Source organism: Moschus berezovskii, chromosome 15 (assembly GCF_049115385.1).
Source record: "Moschus berezovskii isolate FMDL1 chromosome 15, NW_MosBer_1.0, whole genome shotgun sequence".
In the NCBI taxonomy this organism is placed as follows: Eukaryota; Metazoa; Chordata; class Mammalia; order Artiodactyla; family Moschidae; genus Moschus; species Moschus berezovskii.
In genome coordinates this window covers 71,979,116-71,999,305 of record NC_142474.1, presented here as the reverse complement: position 1 = coordinate 71,999,305, position 20,190 = coordinate 71,979,116, and the positions used below count along the sequence as shown (strand labels likewise).

Here is a 20,190-nt window from a genome sequence, read left to right as displayed (position 1 = left end):
TTCAGATGCAAAGACATATCTAAGTAAAGTTGTGCCTTGCCTGCTAAAAGGGAAGATTAATATCCAATAAATTACATCCCCAAGTCCTTCAGCCTGAATTTCAGTTCTTAATGCACAATATTGTACTCCATCATGGAAAATCAATTCATATTCTTATTCTATTTTTCTCTTATTTTTGATGAATGTGTTTTTATTTTCACAAATGCTTCAAAGGTCCTTCATATTATGAAAATTTAAATATATTACTAATAGTTGATTTTTTTTTTTTTTACCAAAGTCACAGAATCTTCCTCTCTGAATATTTAAAAGTAGACTAGAGTAAGGGATTATCGTTTGAGAATTATTTTGATCCAATCCTTTCTGGAGGCAGTAGAATTAATTTGACCTTCAGACCTATGCTTCTCTAAAGCCATAATCTAAGTAAGGTAAGAGACAGCCAAGTCTCTGCTCAAATGCGGCATAATAGACATACAGTAGGTGCTTAATTAAGTGACAAAATAATCTTAATTTAAAAAATTGTAACTAGATCAAAATGAAAGATAATGCCTTCTTTCCTTTTCATATTTCCTTTTGCTTCTAGGGTCCAGTAATGAATACATTATAGAGCTGGTCACCAGAATATGGATTGTTTTCTCATTTGAATCTTTTCTTGTGAACCTAGGATCACAGGGAAAGATTTAACTTTGTCTGCCTCATTTCTTCATCTATTAAATGATGGAAAGTTTATTATTTTTCACCTTTTAAAGCAGTGTAATGTGCCAGAAAGAACTCAAGTTTTGAAGTAAGGGCTTCCCAGGTGGCACAGTTGTAAAGAATCCACTTGTCTATCAGGAGACACAGGTTTAATCCCTGGCTCGAGAAGGTCACCTGGAGTAGGAAATGGCAACCCGCTCCAGTAGTCTTACCTGGAAAATTCCACCAACAGAGGAACCAGACAGGCTACAGTCCAGTGTCTCCTAAAGAGTCAGACGTGACTGAACACACAAGCAATGTACTAGAAAAAACCAGAGTTTTGAAGTCCGGGATACCTGAATTTGGGGTTTATTTTTCCATCTTAATATCTTAATTCTTTAACATCTCGGAGTTTTATTTTCAGTTCAGTTCAGTTCAGTCGCTCAGTCATTCCGACTCTCTGCGACCCCATGAATCACAGCACGCCAGGCCTCCCTGTCCATCACCAACTCCCGGAGTTCACTCAAACTCATGTCCACAGAGTCGGTGATGCCATCCAGCCATCTCATTCTCAGTCGTTCCCTTCTCCTCCTGCCTCCAACCTTTCCCAGCATCAGAGTCTTTTCCAGTGAGTCAACTTGTCGCATGAGGTGGCCAAAGTATTGCAGTTTCTGCTTCAGCATCAGTCCCTCCAATGAACACCCAGGATTGATCTCCCTTAGAATGGACTGGTTGGATCTCCTTGCGGTACAAGGGACTCTCAAGAGTCTTCTCCAACACCACAGTTCAAAAGCATCAATTCTTCGGCGATCAGCTTTTTTCACGGTCCAACTCTCTCATCCATACATGACCATGGAAAAAACCATAGCCTTGACTAGACGGACCTTTGTTGGCAAAGTAATGTCTCTGCTTTTTAATATATTATCAAGTTTTATTTTACTCATTGTAAAATGATATAATTATATTTTGATCTCAGTTTTATTATGAGGGTTTAATGAGACTATGCCTACTTCACAGGCATAAAGTAGATGCTCAGTAAATGTCAATTTCTTTTACCTACTCTTCCTTCCCTTAGATTGTTGCATCTGGGATTTCCCTGTTGGTCCAGTGGCTGGGACTCTGTGCTCCCAATGCAGGGGGCCTGGGTTCTATCCCTGCTCAGGGAACTAGATCCCACATGCCACAACTAAGATTTGCATGCTGCAACTAAAGATCCTGCATGTTGCTGCTAAGATCGAGCACAGCCAAACAAATAAATTAAAAAAAATTTATATAAAAAAAGATTGTCGCATCTGACAAAGGTTTATGACACTGAACAGCACAGCCAACACGTCTTTGGCACTTGTGTGGATCACAATAAACTGTGGAAAATTCTGAAAGAGATGGGAATACTAGACCACCTGACCTGCCTCTTGAGAAATCTGTATGCAGATCAGGAAGCAACAGTTAGAACTGGACATGGAACAACAGACTGGTTCCAAATAGGAAAAGGAGTATGTCAAGGCTGTATATTGTCACCCTGCTTATTTAACTTATATGCAAAGTACATCATGAGGAATGCTGGGCTGGAAGATGCACAGGCTGGAATCAAGATTGCCGGGAGAAATATCAATAACCTCAGATAGGCAGATGACACCACCCTTATGGCAGAAAGTGAAGAGGAACTAAAAAGCCTCTTGAGGAAAGTGAAAGAGGAGAGTGAAAAGATTGGCTTGAAGCTCAACATTCAGAAAACAAAGATCATGGCATCTGGTCCCATCACTTCATGGGAAATAGATGGGGAAACAGTGGAGACAGTGTCAGACTTTATTTTTTTGGGCTCCGAAATCACTGCGGATGCTGATTGCAGCCATGAAATTAAAAGACGTTTACTCCTTGAAAGGAAAGTTATGACCAACCTAGATAGCATATTAAAAAGCAGAGACATTACTTTGCCAACAAAGGTCCGTCTAGTCAAGGCTATGGTTTTTCCAGTGGTCATGTATGGATGTGGGAGTTGGACTGTGAAGAAAGCTGATCACCAATGAATTGATGCTTTTGAATTGTGGTGCTGGAGAAGACTCTTGAGAGTCCCTTGGACTGCAAGGAGATCCAACCAGTCCATCCTAAAGGAGATCAGTCCTGGGTGTTCATTGGAAGGACTGATGCTAAAGCTGAAACTCCAATACTTGGCCACCTCATGCGACGAGTTGACTCATTGGAAAAGACTCTGTTGCTGGGAGGGATTGGGGGCAGGAGGAGAAGGGGACGACAGAGAATGAGATGGCTGGATGGCATCACCGACTCGATGGACATGAGTTTGATGAACTCCGGGAGTTGGTGATGAACAGGGAGGCCTGGCGTGCTGTGATTCATGGGGTTGCAAAGAGTCGGACATGACTGAGCGACTGAACTGAACTGAAGGTTTAGGTAATTGGCTCAGCATTTGATATATTTTGTTAACTCATTCAACCCTCATAATGCCCCAAGAAACAGAAGCCCAGGTCACCTGCTTCTGAGGCCCTGAGTTGTTCAGTCACTCTCCTGTAAGACACCAGTTATAAGCTTGGCTTACCTGACATGGGTGGTCCTAGTGAGAGAAGGAAGGCCTTTGAAAAGGACCCTAGTAACATGCCTGGCTTGCCTGATCTGGGTGGGCCTAATGAGAGATGGAAGGCCTTTGAAAACTCTGCTCCAGTGCTACCCAAATTATTTCAAACACACATAGGATTCTTGGGGAAATATGTTTGGGAAACATGGATATTAGATCAGTTTATTTCTTGTAAAACTTTTTAAGAATGTCTCAAAGAGTCATTTTGAGAGAGTTAATTCTTAGGCAGGTTGATAAGAAGTCCAGGGTCCCTGAGGAGGAGCAAGGGGTCTGGGGCTCTCGAGGAGGAGATAGGGGTCTGGAGTTCTTAGGGAGGAGCAAAGGACAAACTTATTTCCCGTTTAAACCCAGAGCTGATGATTACACAACAAAGCAACTCAGCTTAAACTCTGTACTAAAGATTATATAACAACAATGTATCCTGCTTGAGGACATGTTTCTCCTTCTTGAGAACCTTCTGACTAATCTTGTTATTTTAAAATGTATATTGTGGGAGTGCGTCTGGTAAGACCTTTACAACCTTGAGACTTTCTTTTGATTTACTGTAATAAGCAATTGAAAAAGTATATAGCTCCATTGCTAAGACTAGGGGCTGGGGTCACTCTCTGTCCCCCTTCTGATGTCTGTGTCAGAAGCTTTCTCTGTTTCTTTTTCACTTTAATAAAACTCTGCTACACAAAAGCTCTTGAGTGATCAAGCCTGGTCCCTGGTCCCGAAACTAAATCTTCTTCAGAGATCACGTATCCAGCATAATTCACCATAAGCTATCAATTTGATATACGAATGCATATTGCAAATCTCCAAAAATGTGCTCTGTGTGTGTGTGTGTGTGTGAAATTCAGTGATACACACAAATTATTTTACCACACGATTCTTTTCAAGAAACACTGAGTAACACTTCTGAGGTGCGCAGTTTAATCCACGTGAATATAATCCAATTTGTCTCCTTTTCCGGATGGGTACATGAATATTCACAGATAGGATGAAAGTTGTTCATATTGCAAACAGAGTTGGAATAGACTCAGGACTTTGCATTCAAATCCAGCACTCTGGCCACAATACACCATGAAATAGTGCCCTAGAATAAGGACTACAGCATTAGTAATATTTTCCGACATTCCTGTCTCATTTATTTGGCATATGGGCTTGAACTGACATGTAGCTTTACATCATATTATTTTGGTTTTTCTTTAAAAGCAGGCAGTGTTGCTTACATGTGCTTAAGCACCAAAGTCTATGATGGTATGTCTGTCTTCCCATTCCTGCTTCTGAAGCTCTGTGTGGAGTTCGGAAAAACCCCACATCAGCCTGAGGGGTGGAACTTGGTTGGTTACCCTGCTCTGAAGTGCCTGGAGATCACATCTCTAAAGCACTCTTCAGAGAAGTGGGTCATATGAATGAAACAGCTTTGAAACAGGACTCTAAAATCTCTGAGATAATTTTAACCTGACTAGAGATTTGAATATGACACTGGGCTAATCTAACAAACACAGGGTGCTATTGTCTTTTTAATGAGAAAAGGGGAATTCTGAATAGGGAGTGGATTGATAAATGTGGCAGGTCAGATTATACAATGATGTGAATAGAATGTTGGTAGTTCTTGTCATACTGTAAAACCAAATTTCTGAATGTTAAAGAACAGTGGAACTTGATTTGAAGCAGCAGTTGTTGTTTAGTTGCTAAGTCGTATCCGACTCTTTGTGACCCTGTGGACTGTAGCCTGCCAGGCTCTTCTATCCATGGGATTTCCCAGGCCAGAATACTGGTGTGGATTTCCATTTTCTTCTCCAAGGGGATCTTCCTGATCCAAGGATTGAACCTACGTCTCCTGTGTTGGCAGGCAGATTCTCTACCATCTAAGAACCACTAGCCATCTACTACCCAGTGACCATCTGCCTGTCCTTAATTTGGGGAGAAATTGTTTCAAGGGAGAGAAGGTACATTGCAGCCAGTTTTCCGGATGCCCTAATTCTCCATGATGACAAAGCATTTCAGTGGAGTCACTTCAGAGTCTGTTGAGGCACCCTGCATGGTCAAATGAGGTTTCGGTGATACGGGAAACTCAAAGATTCATTGTTGGAGGATCCTGTGCTGTAGTTCTAATTTTAGGAGAGAAAACACTTAGGTTAAAAACTGAACCAATCAATCAATTAAACCCATGAAAACAGGACACATGAAAGATCTTGATTTCTGGAGGCACGAATCTGAATAGGATATGAGGATAATCCCCTGTCCCCCATTCTTCCACCATAATCACGGTGGGTTTACAGATGTTTCTCTGCAGCTCCAGTGGGCAACTGGTTCTATAACTGCCTGCAAGTGATGGCTGTGAGGAGCCTGTTTAAAATGATATATTTGATATGCAAATGACATGAAAAGGCATACAAAGGAGCAGGCTGATAAGACTCAAGACCAATTTCAAGTGAGGGTCACCATGGGGGGATAAACAATGATCAAATTCATGAATTAGACTTATGTTTACCCTGCCTTTGTCAAAACTAAATATTTATTAATTAAACTGAGCAAGGCTGGTGTGGGCCGATGAGCCAATTAGCACATCAAAACCTGGGATAAGAATTGTGGGAATCACAGACCAAGGGGAGACATCTGGGAAAAGAAAGAGACACTGGAGTTGACAGTTTATTTTGATATTAATCAAGTAATATCCGAGTGATTTGTTACATCCAAGGCAAAAACATCACCTAACAGATTGTATTAAATAGCTTAGAGTAATACTTTGGCCACCTCATGCAACGAGTTGACTCACTGGAAAAGACTCTGATGCTGGGAAAGGTTGGGGGCGGGAGGAGAAGGGGGCGACAGAGAATGAGATGGTTGGATGGCATCACTGACTCTATGGACATGAGTTTGAGTGAACTCTGGGAGTTGGTGATGGACAGGGAGGCCAGGTGTGCTGTGATTCTTGGGGTCGCAGAGAGTCGGACACGACTGAGCGACTGAACTGAACTGAAGTGTTACTTTCTTTTCTTTTATCGGCAGGATGTTCTAAATACATAGAAAATATTGGCAGGATATTTGTTGTAATTGAAAATTCCAGCTCACCAGCTCTTGCAAGAATGGAGCCAATGGACAATAGAATTTTACACAAAGTTGGTGAACTTGGTGAAACCACTATCTATGGGGAGTCCCTTACTTTTATTTACATTGGGATTTTCTTAACTGTCCTGTTTTGGCATTTCAAAGTTTTTTCTTCTGCCTGGCTTCCCCCAAACTTTAAACGTTCACTCAGAAGTTTTACAGATATATTTTCCTGAAGCCAGCTCCCTGATTTACCCAGAGCTGGGTGATAAGTGATTTAAGTAGGATTTATTACATTTTCATGGGGAACCAATGCAATATTGCTCTTTACAGCTTCAGATTTTACTTTAACAAACAGACACATCCATAGTTGAGCATCTTTTCCACTTTGGCCCATCTGCTTCATTCTTTGCTAAGTCATGTCTGACTCTTTTGCTACCCCCATGGACTATAGCTTGCCAGCCCAATGTCTATGGGACTTCCCAGGCAAAACTACTGGAGTGGGTTGCCATTTCCTTCTCCAGGGGATCTTCCCAACCCAGGTATTGAACTTGCAGCTTCTTCACTGGCAGACAGATTCTTTACCACTTATCCAGCAGGGAAGTCTTTCTGAAGCTATTAATAATTGCCATCCACTCTTTCCCAGTAGCATATCAGGCACTTTCTGACCTGGGGCAGGGAGGGGGGGAGGGCTAATCTTTTGGTGTCATATCTTTTTGCCTTTTCGTACTGTTCATGGGATTCTCAAGGCAAGAATACTAGGGTGGTTTACCATTCCCTTCTCCGGTGGACCACATTTTGTCAGAACTCTTCACTATAACCCATCCAACTTAGGTGGCAATGCACAGCATGGCTCATAGTTTCATTGAGTTATGTAAGCCCCTTCACCACGACAAGCCTGTGATCCATGCAAGGAGATCAAACCAGGCAATCTTAAAGGAAATCAATCCTAAGTATTCACTGGAAGGCCTGATGCTGAAGCTGGAGCTCCAATACTTTGGCCACTTGATAAGAAGAGCTGACCCATTAGAAAAGACCCTGATGCTGGGAAAGACTGAGGACAGGAGGAGAAGGGGGCGACAGAGGATGAGATGGTTAGATAGAGTCACTGACTCAATGGACATGAACTTGAGCAAACTTCGAGAGATAATGGAGGATAGAGGAGCCTGGTGGACTGCAGTCCATTGGGTTGCAGAGTCAGACACAGCTTAGCGCCTGAACAACAGCAACATGGGGCACCCCACCCCCACCATCTTTTCACCGTCTTTATCCCTGGTGGGGAGTGGAGTATTCGCTGGATGCTGGTGAATGTATCCACATTCTGGGAGTATCTCTTTGAGGATCAAATGAGAAAACCTGTCTAACCAAGTCTTTATTCTCAGCAAGAGTGAGACCAGTGGGAGGGATGGGGTAAAGAACCTTTTTCAATTTGATACAAACTTTCCACTTTCCCCAGAACTAGAAGGAAGGAAGGAGGCAGAGTTCTCAGCTGTATCCTCCTGGTAACCAAAATGTTTATCATTCATTAAGCAGTATTTTTCTATACAGTACCTAGAAGTCCTCAGAGGATTTCCAGTCTAAAGGCTGAATGAATAATGATTGATTTTTTTTTTTTTAAATGCAAGGCTAGCTTAGAATGGAAAGGCATTGAGGTTAGAATGTGGTAAAGGAAAAACACAGGTAGGGAAAGAAAATCTCATGCAGAGAGAGTATGTGGCTACTTCCTGAGACTGGAGGAGATTTGTGGATCTACAATATAACTCACCTTCATGGACCAGTGTTAAAGCCCCTCCCAGAGCTAAGATGCCCTATGAGAGAAAGTCAGAGTCGCTTGGGTTGGGTTTGGCAGAATGAAAAGCCCATAAGCTGTAGAGTTAAGAGTCAGGCAGGCTTGCGCTGGAATCCTGAAAAGCATTTATTAGCTTTGCGATCTTAGGGGATTTATTTAACCTCTAAAAAGGGACATTTAGACTTACAGAAAAATGTTAGCATGAGGATTAGATAAAACAATCCCTGTGAAAACAGTGCTTTGAATGTCTGTCACACAGTAGAGTGTTTGTGTGTCTATATCTTGTCCACTTTCTACCAAGAAGTGGTCAGAGGGTTCCAGGGTGCTTTAAATTCCAAACATTCTAGAGGAAATAATATATTCAGGCAAAGATACCTTCATCTTGGTCTGAAATATCCTTGGATTGTTAAGTTGCCTCCTTTCCTTCTGAATGGAAAGGGTTGAAGGAATATGAAGACATCAGAGGATGAATTAGGGGCAAGAGTGGAACAATGGGAAGCGGATGGCCTGCGTGTTGGAAAGCAGGAAATGTTTGGGTTAAAAGGCATAAGGAAAGGACCTCATCTTGAGACCTGGAGGAGAACTAGTTTTATATTGTTCTTTTAAGATAGAGTAGTCTTATCATGACCTGCATACAGGTTTCTCAAGAGGCAGGTCAGGTGGTCTGGGATTCCCATCTCTTTCAGAATGTTCCACAGTTTATTGTGATCCACACAGTCAAAGGCTTTGGCATAGTCAATGAAGCAGAAATAGATGTTTTTCTGAAACTCTCTTGCTTTCTCCATGATCCAGCGGATGTTGGCAATTTGATCTCTGGTGCCTCTGCCTTTTCTAAAACCTGCTTGAACATCTGGGAGTTCACGGTTTACATACTGCTGAAGCCTGGCTTGGAGAATTTTGAGCGTGACTTTACTAGCGTGTGAGATGAGTGCAATTGTGCGGTAGTTTGAGCATTCTTTGGCATTGCCTTTCTTTGGGATTGGAATGAAGACTGACCTCTTCCAGTCCTGTGGCCACTGCTGAGTTTTCCAAATCTGCTGGCATATTGAGTGCAGCACTTTCACAGCATCATCTTTCAAGACTTGAAATAGCTCAACTGGAATTCCATCACCTCCACTAGCTTTGTTCCTAGTGATGCTTTCTAAGGCCCACTTGACTTCACATTCCAAGATGTCTGGCTCTAGGTCAGTGATCACATTATCGTGACTATCTTGGTCGTGAAGATCTTTTTTGTACAGTTCTTCTGTGTATTCCTGCCACCTCTTCTTAATATCTTCTGCTTCTGTTAGGTCCATACCATTTCTGTCCTTTACAACTGTTAGAACCAGTCATGGAACAACAGACTGGTTCCAAATAGGAAAAGGTGTACGTCAAGGTTGTATATTGTCACCTTGCTTATTTAACTTATATGCAGAGTACATCATGAGGAACGCTGGGCTGAAAGAAGCACAAGTTGGAATCAAGATTGCTGGGAGAAATATCAATAACCTCAGATATGCAGATGACACTACCCTTATGGCAGAAAGTGAAGAGGAACTCAAAAGCCTCTTGATGAAAGTGAAAGAGGAGAGTGAAAAGGTTGGCTTGAAGCTCAACATTCAGAAAACAAAGATCATGGCATCTGGTCCCATCACTTCATGGGAAATAGATGGAAAAACTGTGGAAACAGTGTCAGACTTTGTTTTTTTGGGCTCCAAAATCACTGCAGATGCTGATTGCAGCCATGAAATTAAAAGACGCTTGCTCCTTGGAAGGAAAGTTATGACCAACCTTGATAGTATATTAAAAAGCAGAGACATTACTTTGCCGACCAAGGTCCGTCTAGTCAAGGCAATGGTTTTTCCCGTGGTCATGTATGGATGTGAGAGTTGGACTGTGAAGAAAGCTGATCGCCGAAGAATCGATGCTTTTGAACTGTGGTGTTGGAGAAGACTCTTGAGAGTCCCTTATACTGCAAGGAGATCCAACCAGTCCATTCTAAAGGAGATCAATCCTGGATGTTCATTGGAGGGACTGATGCTAAAGCTGAAACTCCAATACTTTGGCCACCTCATGAGACGAGTTGACTCACTGGAAAAGACTCTGATGCTGGGAAAGGTTGGGGGCGGGAGGAGAAGGGGACGACGGAGAATGAGATGGCTGGATGGCATCACCGATTCTGTGGACATGAGTTTGAGTGAACTCCGGGAGTTGGTGATGGACAGGGAGGCCTGGCGTGCTGTGATTCATGGGGTCGCGGAGAGTCGGACACGACTGAGCGACTGAACTGAACTGAACTGAACTGAGTCTTATCATGTAAAGGAGCTTTATGATGTCATTTCTAAGTGGGCTGTTGCCTCAGTTTGCTTAATGAAGTATAGAGGAAAAATGAAATTGTGGATTTTATTAGAAAGGGTGACTTTGGTAAATAAGAAATCATTTCCATTCAACTATAGTCAAATCAGACTTTGGACTTCACAGGTAGTTCAGTAGTAAAGAATCTGCCTGTCAATGCAGGAGACATGGGTTCGGTCCCTGGGTCAGGAAGATCCCTGAGGTAGAAAATGGCAACCCACCCCACTCCATTATTCTTGCCTGGGAAATCCTCTGGGCAGAGGAGCCTGGTGGGCTACAGTCCACGGGGTCACAAAAGAGTCAGACATGACTTAGGCTCTAAACAAAGACAACAGCAAATCAACCTTGTCTGAAAAACTAAATGCTCTAATTTGAGACTGGTTTAAATCAGTGTTCAGAGTGCCTAGTAGAAGCTTAAACCCTGCATCAAGGCTGTGTCTTAGTCTGTTTGGGTTGTTATAACAAAAATACCTTAGAGTGAGTGACTTAAACCACAAGCAGTTATTTCTCACAGTTTTGGAGGCGGAGAAGTACAGGATCAAGACACTGGCAGTTTCTCAGTCTGGTTAGGACCACTTTCTGGTTCACAGATGCTGTGTTCTCACTGTGTCCTCATGTGGTAAAAGGTTGGACGGGAGCTCCCTGGGGTTTCTTTTATAAGGACACTAATCTCATTCACGGAGTCTCCACCCTCATGACCTCATCACCTTCTAGTCATCACACCTACCAGCCATCACACTGGGGTTTAGGATCTCAACATATAAAGTTTGGGGCAATACAAACATTCAGTGCGATAGGGCAGTCTGAATCATCTTGATCATACCAAATTCATCCACAGTTGTGAAAGCTTAGTCTCAAATCTCTGTGGTCAATAATATACATATATATGTTAGCTTTTCTCTTCTAACGACCACGCTGTTTTTTTAAGTAACCCCTGATCAAGGTTTTTAGGATACAGAAATAAGATTTTTGAACCTGATTCCTTAAATTTGAACAGAACTGATTTTCATGAATGTAGCTTTTTCAAAGCCTGGATCTTTTGTACAGATCATCCAGTTATCTTGAGACCAGAACACTTAGACTTTATTGCTTTTTTGTGAGGTATCATCACAATAAGCATTTAATAAACGATAGAGGCTGACTGTGTAGGAGTGACTAGGAAGCGACTGAGTTGCACATTTCTGATGTGTGGAATGTCTACTTTCCATGTACCTGTCAATGTTTAACAATGTCAGACAACACCACCTGCAAGGAAGCTCAGGACTCAGAGGTGTGGCCCCAGCTGGAGAAGAAAGGATACTAAAGAAAGCTGCCCGGCCCAGAGCTTGGTGCTCATCCTGCTTGTCTCTGTTCTGTAAGGAAGGAAGAAAACATATTCATGGGAAGAACAGGAAAAGTATGTTCCCACTTGACAGGCAGAGGAGGAAATGGAATCAAGGTCAAGTGCTCTAAAGACTTCGAGGTAACTCCTTTCCAAATCATCTTAGTGAGTTTATACTCAGCTTTCTTCCTCATGCCTCAAGATGCAATTTGAATAGTATAGTTGATACATTGGTTTTCTGAGGCGATAAGCCATATGGATGATTCTTTTTTGGCCATGGGTGGTTGTCTGCTAGGCGTTACCTCTCATCATCACATTTCATTTCAGGTATTTAAACCAAGACTGACTCAGTTAAAAGTATCAATTACCTAGGGGAATTTTCCTAAAGCTCTTTTGGGTTCTTTAATTCCAGGGTTGGCCAGGAATGAATGTATTTATCTAGGAATGCTAAATATAGTGGCTCAGTATTAAGTGACAAGACATCAGAGGCAGTTTACTTTGAGATTATCAGCTGTTTATTGTAGTCAGGAAAGCAGTGAGAGAAACTTCAAGAAATATCTCCAGGAAGATTTTCTTGTGGCTTTTCTTTTTCTTCTCTACATGCAGATCTAGTAAGACTGCTTTGCACAGCTCCATTCCCAAGGTTCCAAAATATCCAAAAATACTTTTTTCCGGGACAGAATTTTAGGCTTCCCTGGTGGCTCAGAGGTAAAGCGTCTGCCTCCAATGCGGGTAGACCCGGGTTCGATCCCTGGGTTGGGAAGATCCCCTGGAGAAGGAAACGGTAACCCACTCCAGTATTCTTGCCTGGAGAATCCCATGGACAGAGAAGCCTGGTAGGCTACAGTCCACGGGGTCGCAAAGAGTCAGACACGACTGAGCAACTGAACGGAATGGAACGGAGGGTCCTTCTGTTGACTTAGAACCTCCAGATTTTCAAGTCTTTATTGCATTTGTTACAATATTGCTACTGTGCTGTTTTATGCTTTGGGTTTTTGGCTGCGAGGCAAGTGGGATGTCAGCTTCTCGACCAGAGATTGAAGCAGAGATTGAGCCTGCACCTCCTGCACTGGAAGGCAGAATCTTAAGTGCTGGACTGCCAGGGAAGCCCCCAGGTTTTATTTTCTGTACCCTTTTCCTCCACATGGGCCTAATACTGTATTCTCCCCTTTCTCTCTTTCTATCCATATTTAAACTGGGACATAAGTTTGGGGTAAATGATTGTCACTATTTTAAGTGCAGTCCTACCTGGAGATATTTACATTTTCACAGAGAACCAAGCTTTAAGCCAAAGCAATGGTATTTTAATGGTATAATTTCAGCCATTAACAAATGAACTGAGAGGTAGGTTTTGGCAGTTGGAGCAGCTGGCTGTCCTGAAAACCATGCCAGACTTATTTACTAAGTCAAACTTCGGTGAAAATAATGTATTTACAAAATTTATGATGGCTGAAAGCATTATAGTGGTTTATAGTTTACATCTAGTGGTTTACACTTGTAGTGACTATAGAGCCACTTCTCTTCCAGGTCAGATTTTACTTTCAATGTTCATTCTCAATTTTCTTCCTAAAGAGTCTCAAAGTTCAAAAAATTCCAATTTAAAAATTCATAATCAAGTTAATGAGATTGCCAAAACTTAAAATAAAACTATGCCCAATAAACAAAAGTCCACTGTTAGATTATGTTTTGCAACTAGGCATTCAGAAAATACAGACATCATGATTAACTTTTTCTAATGATTTGCAAAGTTATCTTTCTGGTGAATTGAAGCTACTAACAGGTTGTGTCTTTAAGCCCAGTGACAATGTTTTGAAGCAGTCCACAAATGTTAGTTTGAGACCCATGTATCTGTTAAAAGGAGATGTTGACACTGTGTATAAAATAGCTCAAGGAACTCTATTCAGTGTTCTCATGTGTCCTAGATGTGAAGGAAATCCAAAAAAGAGGGGATATATTTGCACAGATGGCTGATTCACTTTACAGCACAACGTTGTAAAGCAACTATACTTCAATGAGAATCGATTTTTTTAAAAAAGGAGACATTTTTTCTAGTGGAAGTTAGATGTGTCCCAGCCCAGGTTTTTGAGGGTTTGTCAGGATGCATTTACCCATGGAAAGGAGACTTCTGGAAGTCTTTCATAAGTGTTCGCATCATGTTTACTTAAGTGCACTTTTTCCTTCTCCTCACTCACACTGTTTGTGGTGGAAATGTGAAAAAAAACAATCAATAATAATAATAAGATGGCAAGACTTGTTCTTAAATTCAGCATTTGATCAGACAGCCCTGTGTGACTTAAGTGTAACTTTGGATTTTATGCAAATATCATTGACTGACTACCTACTACACATCTAGCATTCAAGACAAAATTTAGAGATAGAGATACAAGCTGTAAAATGACTCTGCTCTCCAAGACAGTGGAGGAGAGAGGTAAGAAAATGAACACTCCACCATTGTGCTGTAGAAATGGAGTAGAGGGGGAGGGGGGTCTGCAGAGATGTGGATGGACCTAGAGTCTGCACACAGAGTGAACTATGTCAGGAAGAAAAGTACCACATACCACATACGAAAACGGGATTCCAGTGTAGGTTTATTTCACTCATGACGTCTCAGAGCCCTGACGGAGAATCTAGGCAGGTCACCATACCTTGCTGTGTTTCATAAGGTTGCCAGGTATACTGATCGTCCCCTAGAAACAGCATAAACAGTACAGTAGGACTGGTGTTTCACTGCAGAGAAGATCATATGATAGAAGGTATCTGAAGACAGAATGTACTGGCATTTTAGGAAATGTTGTTGCTGTTTTAGTGGTTAACTTGAGTCTAACTGTTTTGGGACCTCATAGACTGCCAGGCGTCTATGTCCATGGGATTTCCCAGGCAAGAATACTGGATGGGTTGCCGTTTCTTTCTCCAGGGGATCTTCCTGACCCAGGGATTGAATCTGAGTCTCCTGTATTGGCAGGTGGATTCTTTACTTCTCTTCTTTTTTTTTCACTTTTATCCTCTTTCAAAAGGTCTAGGAGCTCCTGATGGCCTCACTTCAAGCCAAGACTTGAGAAAGCCCTTTTTCCTGAGACCCCTAAGTCTCGTTGAGAGCCCATTGCAAAGGCATCATTTCATCTTCCTGGCTCCACTCGCAATGTCTCAGAAGTAAGTCTGACTTTCCAGAGATCTGCCTGATTCCTCATGTGAAGGGGTTCCCAGCTCTCTAACAAAGCCCTGAATCTATTTCTAAAGGCAACTCAGTTTGCATACTAAGGATGCTTAGGGATTTGGTGAGGGCGCTGTCCTGAGTGTGTGCCGTGGTTGCTATTCCAAATGAAAGAGCTAGTTTGTTTGTGTTTTAATTATCTCTTCTAACAAGATCTACCCAGCAGTATTGCTTCACATGGCTTGAAAGAATTTAATTAAGCAAACAAACAAAAAAGCCCTGCTTTTGTGTTGTTGTTGTGATTTGCTGGAATGAAGTCAGACTATGGTTGTGCCAATGCGTGGAGATTTTTTTCTTAATCTACTGAAGAAATTGCCCTTAAGACTAAGGACATAAACACTTAGGGTCACAATGCATTTGTTTATTTATTTATTGTGGATATTATGGAGGGTGTCCCTGTTTCCAACAGACCAGAAGATTGTAGCTTCCAAGAGATCGGCACCCTTCTAGATGGAAAGGACCAGAACTCTTTAGGATAACTGAGATAGAATGAAAGCCTTTCTGGAGAACATGAGTGTTTTTAGTTCTCCAGAAAGGTCACGTAGAAATAACAGAAAATGTTTGTAGTAGCACAAAATATCAGTTCTGGAAATAATTGTGAGACCATCTGGCATGATTGTCAAAAGGTAACAGGGAAGGAACCAACCAAGAGTGGCTAAGTGGCCTAGTGGAGTTTCTTGGCTAATAATGGCATGAGACTTTATTCACAAAGGAAAACATCATTGTCTTTTAAAAGAGGGAATATTTCTTTGTGGAAAAGTGATTAAATATAGACAAGCAACACATGAAGATTCCTCAAACACTCACAGCATCGAAATCCCTAGAAGATCTTACCATTAGATTCTTTCTTTTTTTGTCTCGTCTTCTTTCATCTCTCCTTGTCACCCCATCAGAGGCTTGCAGAGGAAGAGAGCAGATGAAATTGAAAGCAGACACTGATGCTCCTGAGCTGCTTAAAGTGTCTGCTGCAAAGGTGAAGTCGAGAGAGTCTTGATAGAAGCAACCCAAGGTAACACATTTCTATGAAACACATCCTGTGTGCAGCCCAAAATTCAGAATGTTTGTGGGCATAAAAAAAAAAGAATGAATAAAGCATTGTACTTGCCTACCTTCACGGTACTTATAATCTGGCTGACTCCATTGCTAGAGGAGTGTGTATTTTTAAAATACTGATGTCTTTGGAGGTATTTTTCATGTTTGAGACACAGGAGATATGGAGGTGGGGCAGAAAAGTTCATCTCTCTTTCAGTTTCAAATTCTCAATTGTAAAGGTTTGGGTGGTATTTAAGAGTTCAGGGAAAAAGAAAAAAGGGCAAACATTGATCTTAGGTATTTCTCTTAGCTACTTTTATTTTGTATGTGATTCTTTTCCACGTCACTCCAGCCTAGATGCCAACATGTAATAATCATTTCCTTGCGGTAATAGGTTTTTTTCTGCACTGAGGAAAAGTATTTGCAATTAATACGGTTTAATTAGCAAGCCTTATTAATAAGGCTTTCAGAACTAGTAAAAAGGTATTGACATGTTCAATAACTTTTTTATTCCTTCATTCATCAGATAGTTACTGACTTTCTACAACAGTTTAGGTCATAGGTACCAGGTGTTTTGTAGGGAAAAAACAGTAAAGCTCTGCTCTCACAGAACTTATATTTTGTGATCAATTCTCTATGGTATAGGACAATGGAAATATAAATTAAATCTTTTAATTATAGGAGAAGCATACATTGCCTATATATGTTAGTTGAAAAGCACTTTTAAACTAAAAGGGATAATATTGGATCATTTGCAGAGACGTGGATGGACCTAGAGTCTGTCATACAGCATGAAGTTCCGTTCCGTTCAGTCGCTCAGTCGTGTCCGACTCTTTGCAACCCCGTGGACTGTAACCTACCAGGCTTCTCCATCCATGGGATTCTCCAGGCAAGAATACTGGAGTGGGTTACCATTTCCTTCTCCAGGGGATCTTCCCAACCCAGGGATCGAACCTGGGTCTCCTGCATTGGAGGCAGACGCTTTAACCTCTGAGCCACCAGGGACAGCATGAAGTTAGTTAGATACAAATATGTATAACACATATTAACACAGAAAAATGGTTTAGATGAACCTATTTGTGGACCCAGGATGGGGAAGGAGAGAGGGAGTCGAATTGAGAGACTAGCACTGACATACACACACTGCCATGTTTAAGACAGATGGCTAGTGGGAAAACTGTAGAGCACAGAGCTCAGCCTGGTGCTCCGTGATGACCTGGAGGCTTGGGATGTGGGCTGGGGGATGAGGTGGGGAGGAGGTCCAAGAGGGAGGGGCTATATGTCTACATACAGCGTGTTCACTTCATTGTGCAGAGGAAACCAGTACCACTTTGTAAAGCAACTGTACCCCAATTAAAAAAATCCTTCGCCACTGCCCCTGTAGAGATGCCCCAAATTCCTCCAACTTTGCTCCTTACAAGACACAGACATCTTTGAGGCAGACAACCATTTAAGACTTAGTGGCTGCCAGTAAATCAGTAGAAACCTTGTAGGTTCTTTCTAACCATAGAGGTGGCTCTCGACTGATCAACTGGGTAGCAGGTGAGTTTCAACTGAAGGATGGTGGCAGGTGGCAAGAAAGGTGAAAGGAGGAAGCCTTAACATCCGTGCTTGGGATGACAGACTCAAGGAGGGGAAGACAGAGGCTATGGGGCACCAGGAGAAGGGCACTACAGATAAACTCATGCAATCGCTGCTCCGTTTGGGGTTGACCTTGATTTTCTTGGGCCTTTCTGTCAGACCGCTCAGCCGTTGTGCATCCAGATGACACAGAGGCTTGCTGCAGATCACCGAGAAGAAACCACACTGCCCGATTGACCTAAAGGTGTGGTTAGAAGAACAGTGTGACAGACCTATGACTGCAGTGACAAAATACCTTCTGCCCTGCCCTCAAAATAAATGTTACAATACAGCTTCACCTGCAGCTTTCCAGAATGACCATATTTAGATTCTTCTGGTCTAATTATTTAACTGATCATCTCAGCATCCCACTTTTGCTTTGATGGTGCACTACAGTCTTGAAGTCTGAAGTTGCAGAGTCTCAGGATATAATTCTTTACCCTTTGAAAAAGTCAGTCCCTGGCATCTTTTCAAAATTTGAATCAACCGAACACAGGTCCTCCAATGATTACCCTACTTTCCCAATTGGAAGCTGAAGGATTACTATTACTTTTTAAATGGACTGTGTCCGCCCCTTGGAAGCACGGGTTTATAATTGAAATGTTGACACAACCTCAAAGTGTCACAGCATGAGTGGTGTTGTTCTAATAAATCTCGTCCCTAATCCTTGGAGAGAACCTTGAGCAGAGATTCACTTTCTGTATCAGGTTTCATTTACTGAAAGGCTTCTGAAGATAAAGCTCATAAACTATGAAGGGACAGATACAATGTGGGCTAAAGGGTTAAAGGGCTGGAGAAAGCTCGGTAATTCTCAGAAATGGGAAACAGATGTTGTTTGACATTTTGAAGCAGTTTCCTTCTTCTCTGTGCACTTTTCTGCTATCACAGTTTTCAAAGCTAAGACGTATAGCTCTAAATGAGAATTGCCTTGCAATGAGCTTCCTGCCTCGAGAACAGAGGGACCTAATATTAAGACTAATTTTTATTTAATATAGTGTCTTTTCACATAACGGAATCACAAATTGCATTGGAAACAGCAATGGCATTGGTACTGTTTATCAGGAAAGCTTGGGAATTAAGCAACACCTCATGAAAATGAGTAAATATAATTGCAAAGAAACAGTGCCTGAGCCTGGAACTCTCCTACATATTAATTTTTGTTGCTTGGGGGAACCGTCCTGATTTGCACTGACTTCTGGTGACTTCTGAACAGATAAACACCTGCAGCTTCAGCCTTGCAGGTGCAAATAGGAAATCAGGACTTGGTATTGTGCTTCCAGAAAGAATTGTGGTAATGGTAAGTGATGAGCACAGGGGACCTGGGGAGGCAAGATCCCAAATGAAACAGCAGGCAGATAAAGCCTCAGGTGAGCTCTGAGCTCCCCCAGATGGAAACTGGGAAAGTAGGGAGAAATTTTCCCAGCTGAGAGATTTCCTGGATGGTGGGGAGGGACCACACGGAGGAGAGCCAGTGAAGGAACAGAAGGAGAAGCAACAACACTGGGGTTTTATCAGCTGCGGAGAGCAAACCTCCGCTCCATCTATTTAACTTGTATTTCTGCTACCAGTTGGGATGCGCTTCCCTGGTGGCACAGACGGTAAAGAATCCACCTGCAGTGCAGGAGACCCAGGTTCGATCCCTGGGTCAAGAAGATCCCTTGGAGAAGGGAAAGGCAACCCACTCCAGTATTCTAGCCTGGAGAATCCCATGGACCGAGGAGCCACACGGTTGCAAGGAGCCAGACATGATTGAATGACTAACACTTTACTAAAAAGTAAACCCACTTTGCCCGCTGTGATAACTATTTTGGCTTATTGAGATGTAAAGCGTGAATGATTGCTAAGTTGACTCTTTTTGTGCACTGTAGACACATCTGTGGTTCCAGAGGGGCATCAGATCAGAGACAAAGGTATCAAGATGGATTGAACTGAGTGAGGTGTTGACAGCTTGTTCTGGACGTGTTCCCAAGGCTGTGCAACACCATGCTTCCGCAAGAGGTGTGGATTTTCTGTGTTAATAAAGCTCAGTGTAAGTAACTACATTTAATATTTAGGGAACTAATGAGTTTGAGTGAACTCTGGGAGTTGGTGATGGACAGGGAGGCCTGGCATGCTGTGATTCATGGGGTCGCGGAGAGTTGGACACAATTTAGCGACTGAACTGAACTGAACTGAAAGATAATAAAGCAATAATATGAGCAATAGTATATGCTGAATAATGTAGCTATTTGACTAAAAGGCTTCCCAGGTAGCTCAGTGGTAATATTCTGCCTGCCAATGCAAAAGACAAAGGAGTCATGGGTTCGATCTCTAGATAGGGAAGATCCCATGGAGGAGGAAAATGTTACCCACTCCAGTATTCTTGCCTGGAAAATCCCATGGACAGAGAAGCCTGGCGGGCTACAGTCCATGGGGTTGCAAAGATTTGGACAGGACTGATCGACTGAGCAACACACACATGCATTTGACTGAAGCTACTGTGGCAAGTCAAAAGAAAAAGACATTTTTGGTGGGGAGGAAAGGGAGTAGGAGGCTAAATTTTCACTAACTCTACTTTTCACGGACGATGAAAGAAAGGTGTA

At 42.2% G+C, this 20,190-nt stretch overlaps 1 non-coding gene across 1 annotated transcript; it reads right to left on the bottom strand.

Annotated features, from left to right (window-relative positions):
• Positions 1-16,921: 16,921 nt before the first annotated feature.
• Positions 16,922-16,993, bottom strand: TRNAW-CCA (transfer RNA tryptophan (anticodon CCA)). The gene has a single exon. It is a non-coding gene; the product is annotated as a tRNA-Trp (tRNA).
• Between the last annotated feature and the right edge of the window lie 3,197 nt (positions 16,994-20,190).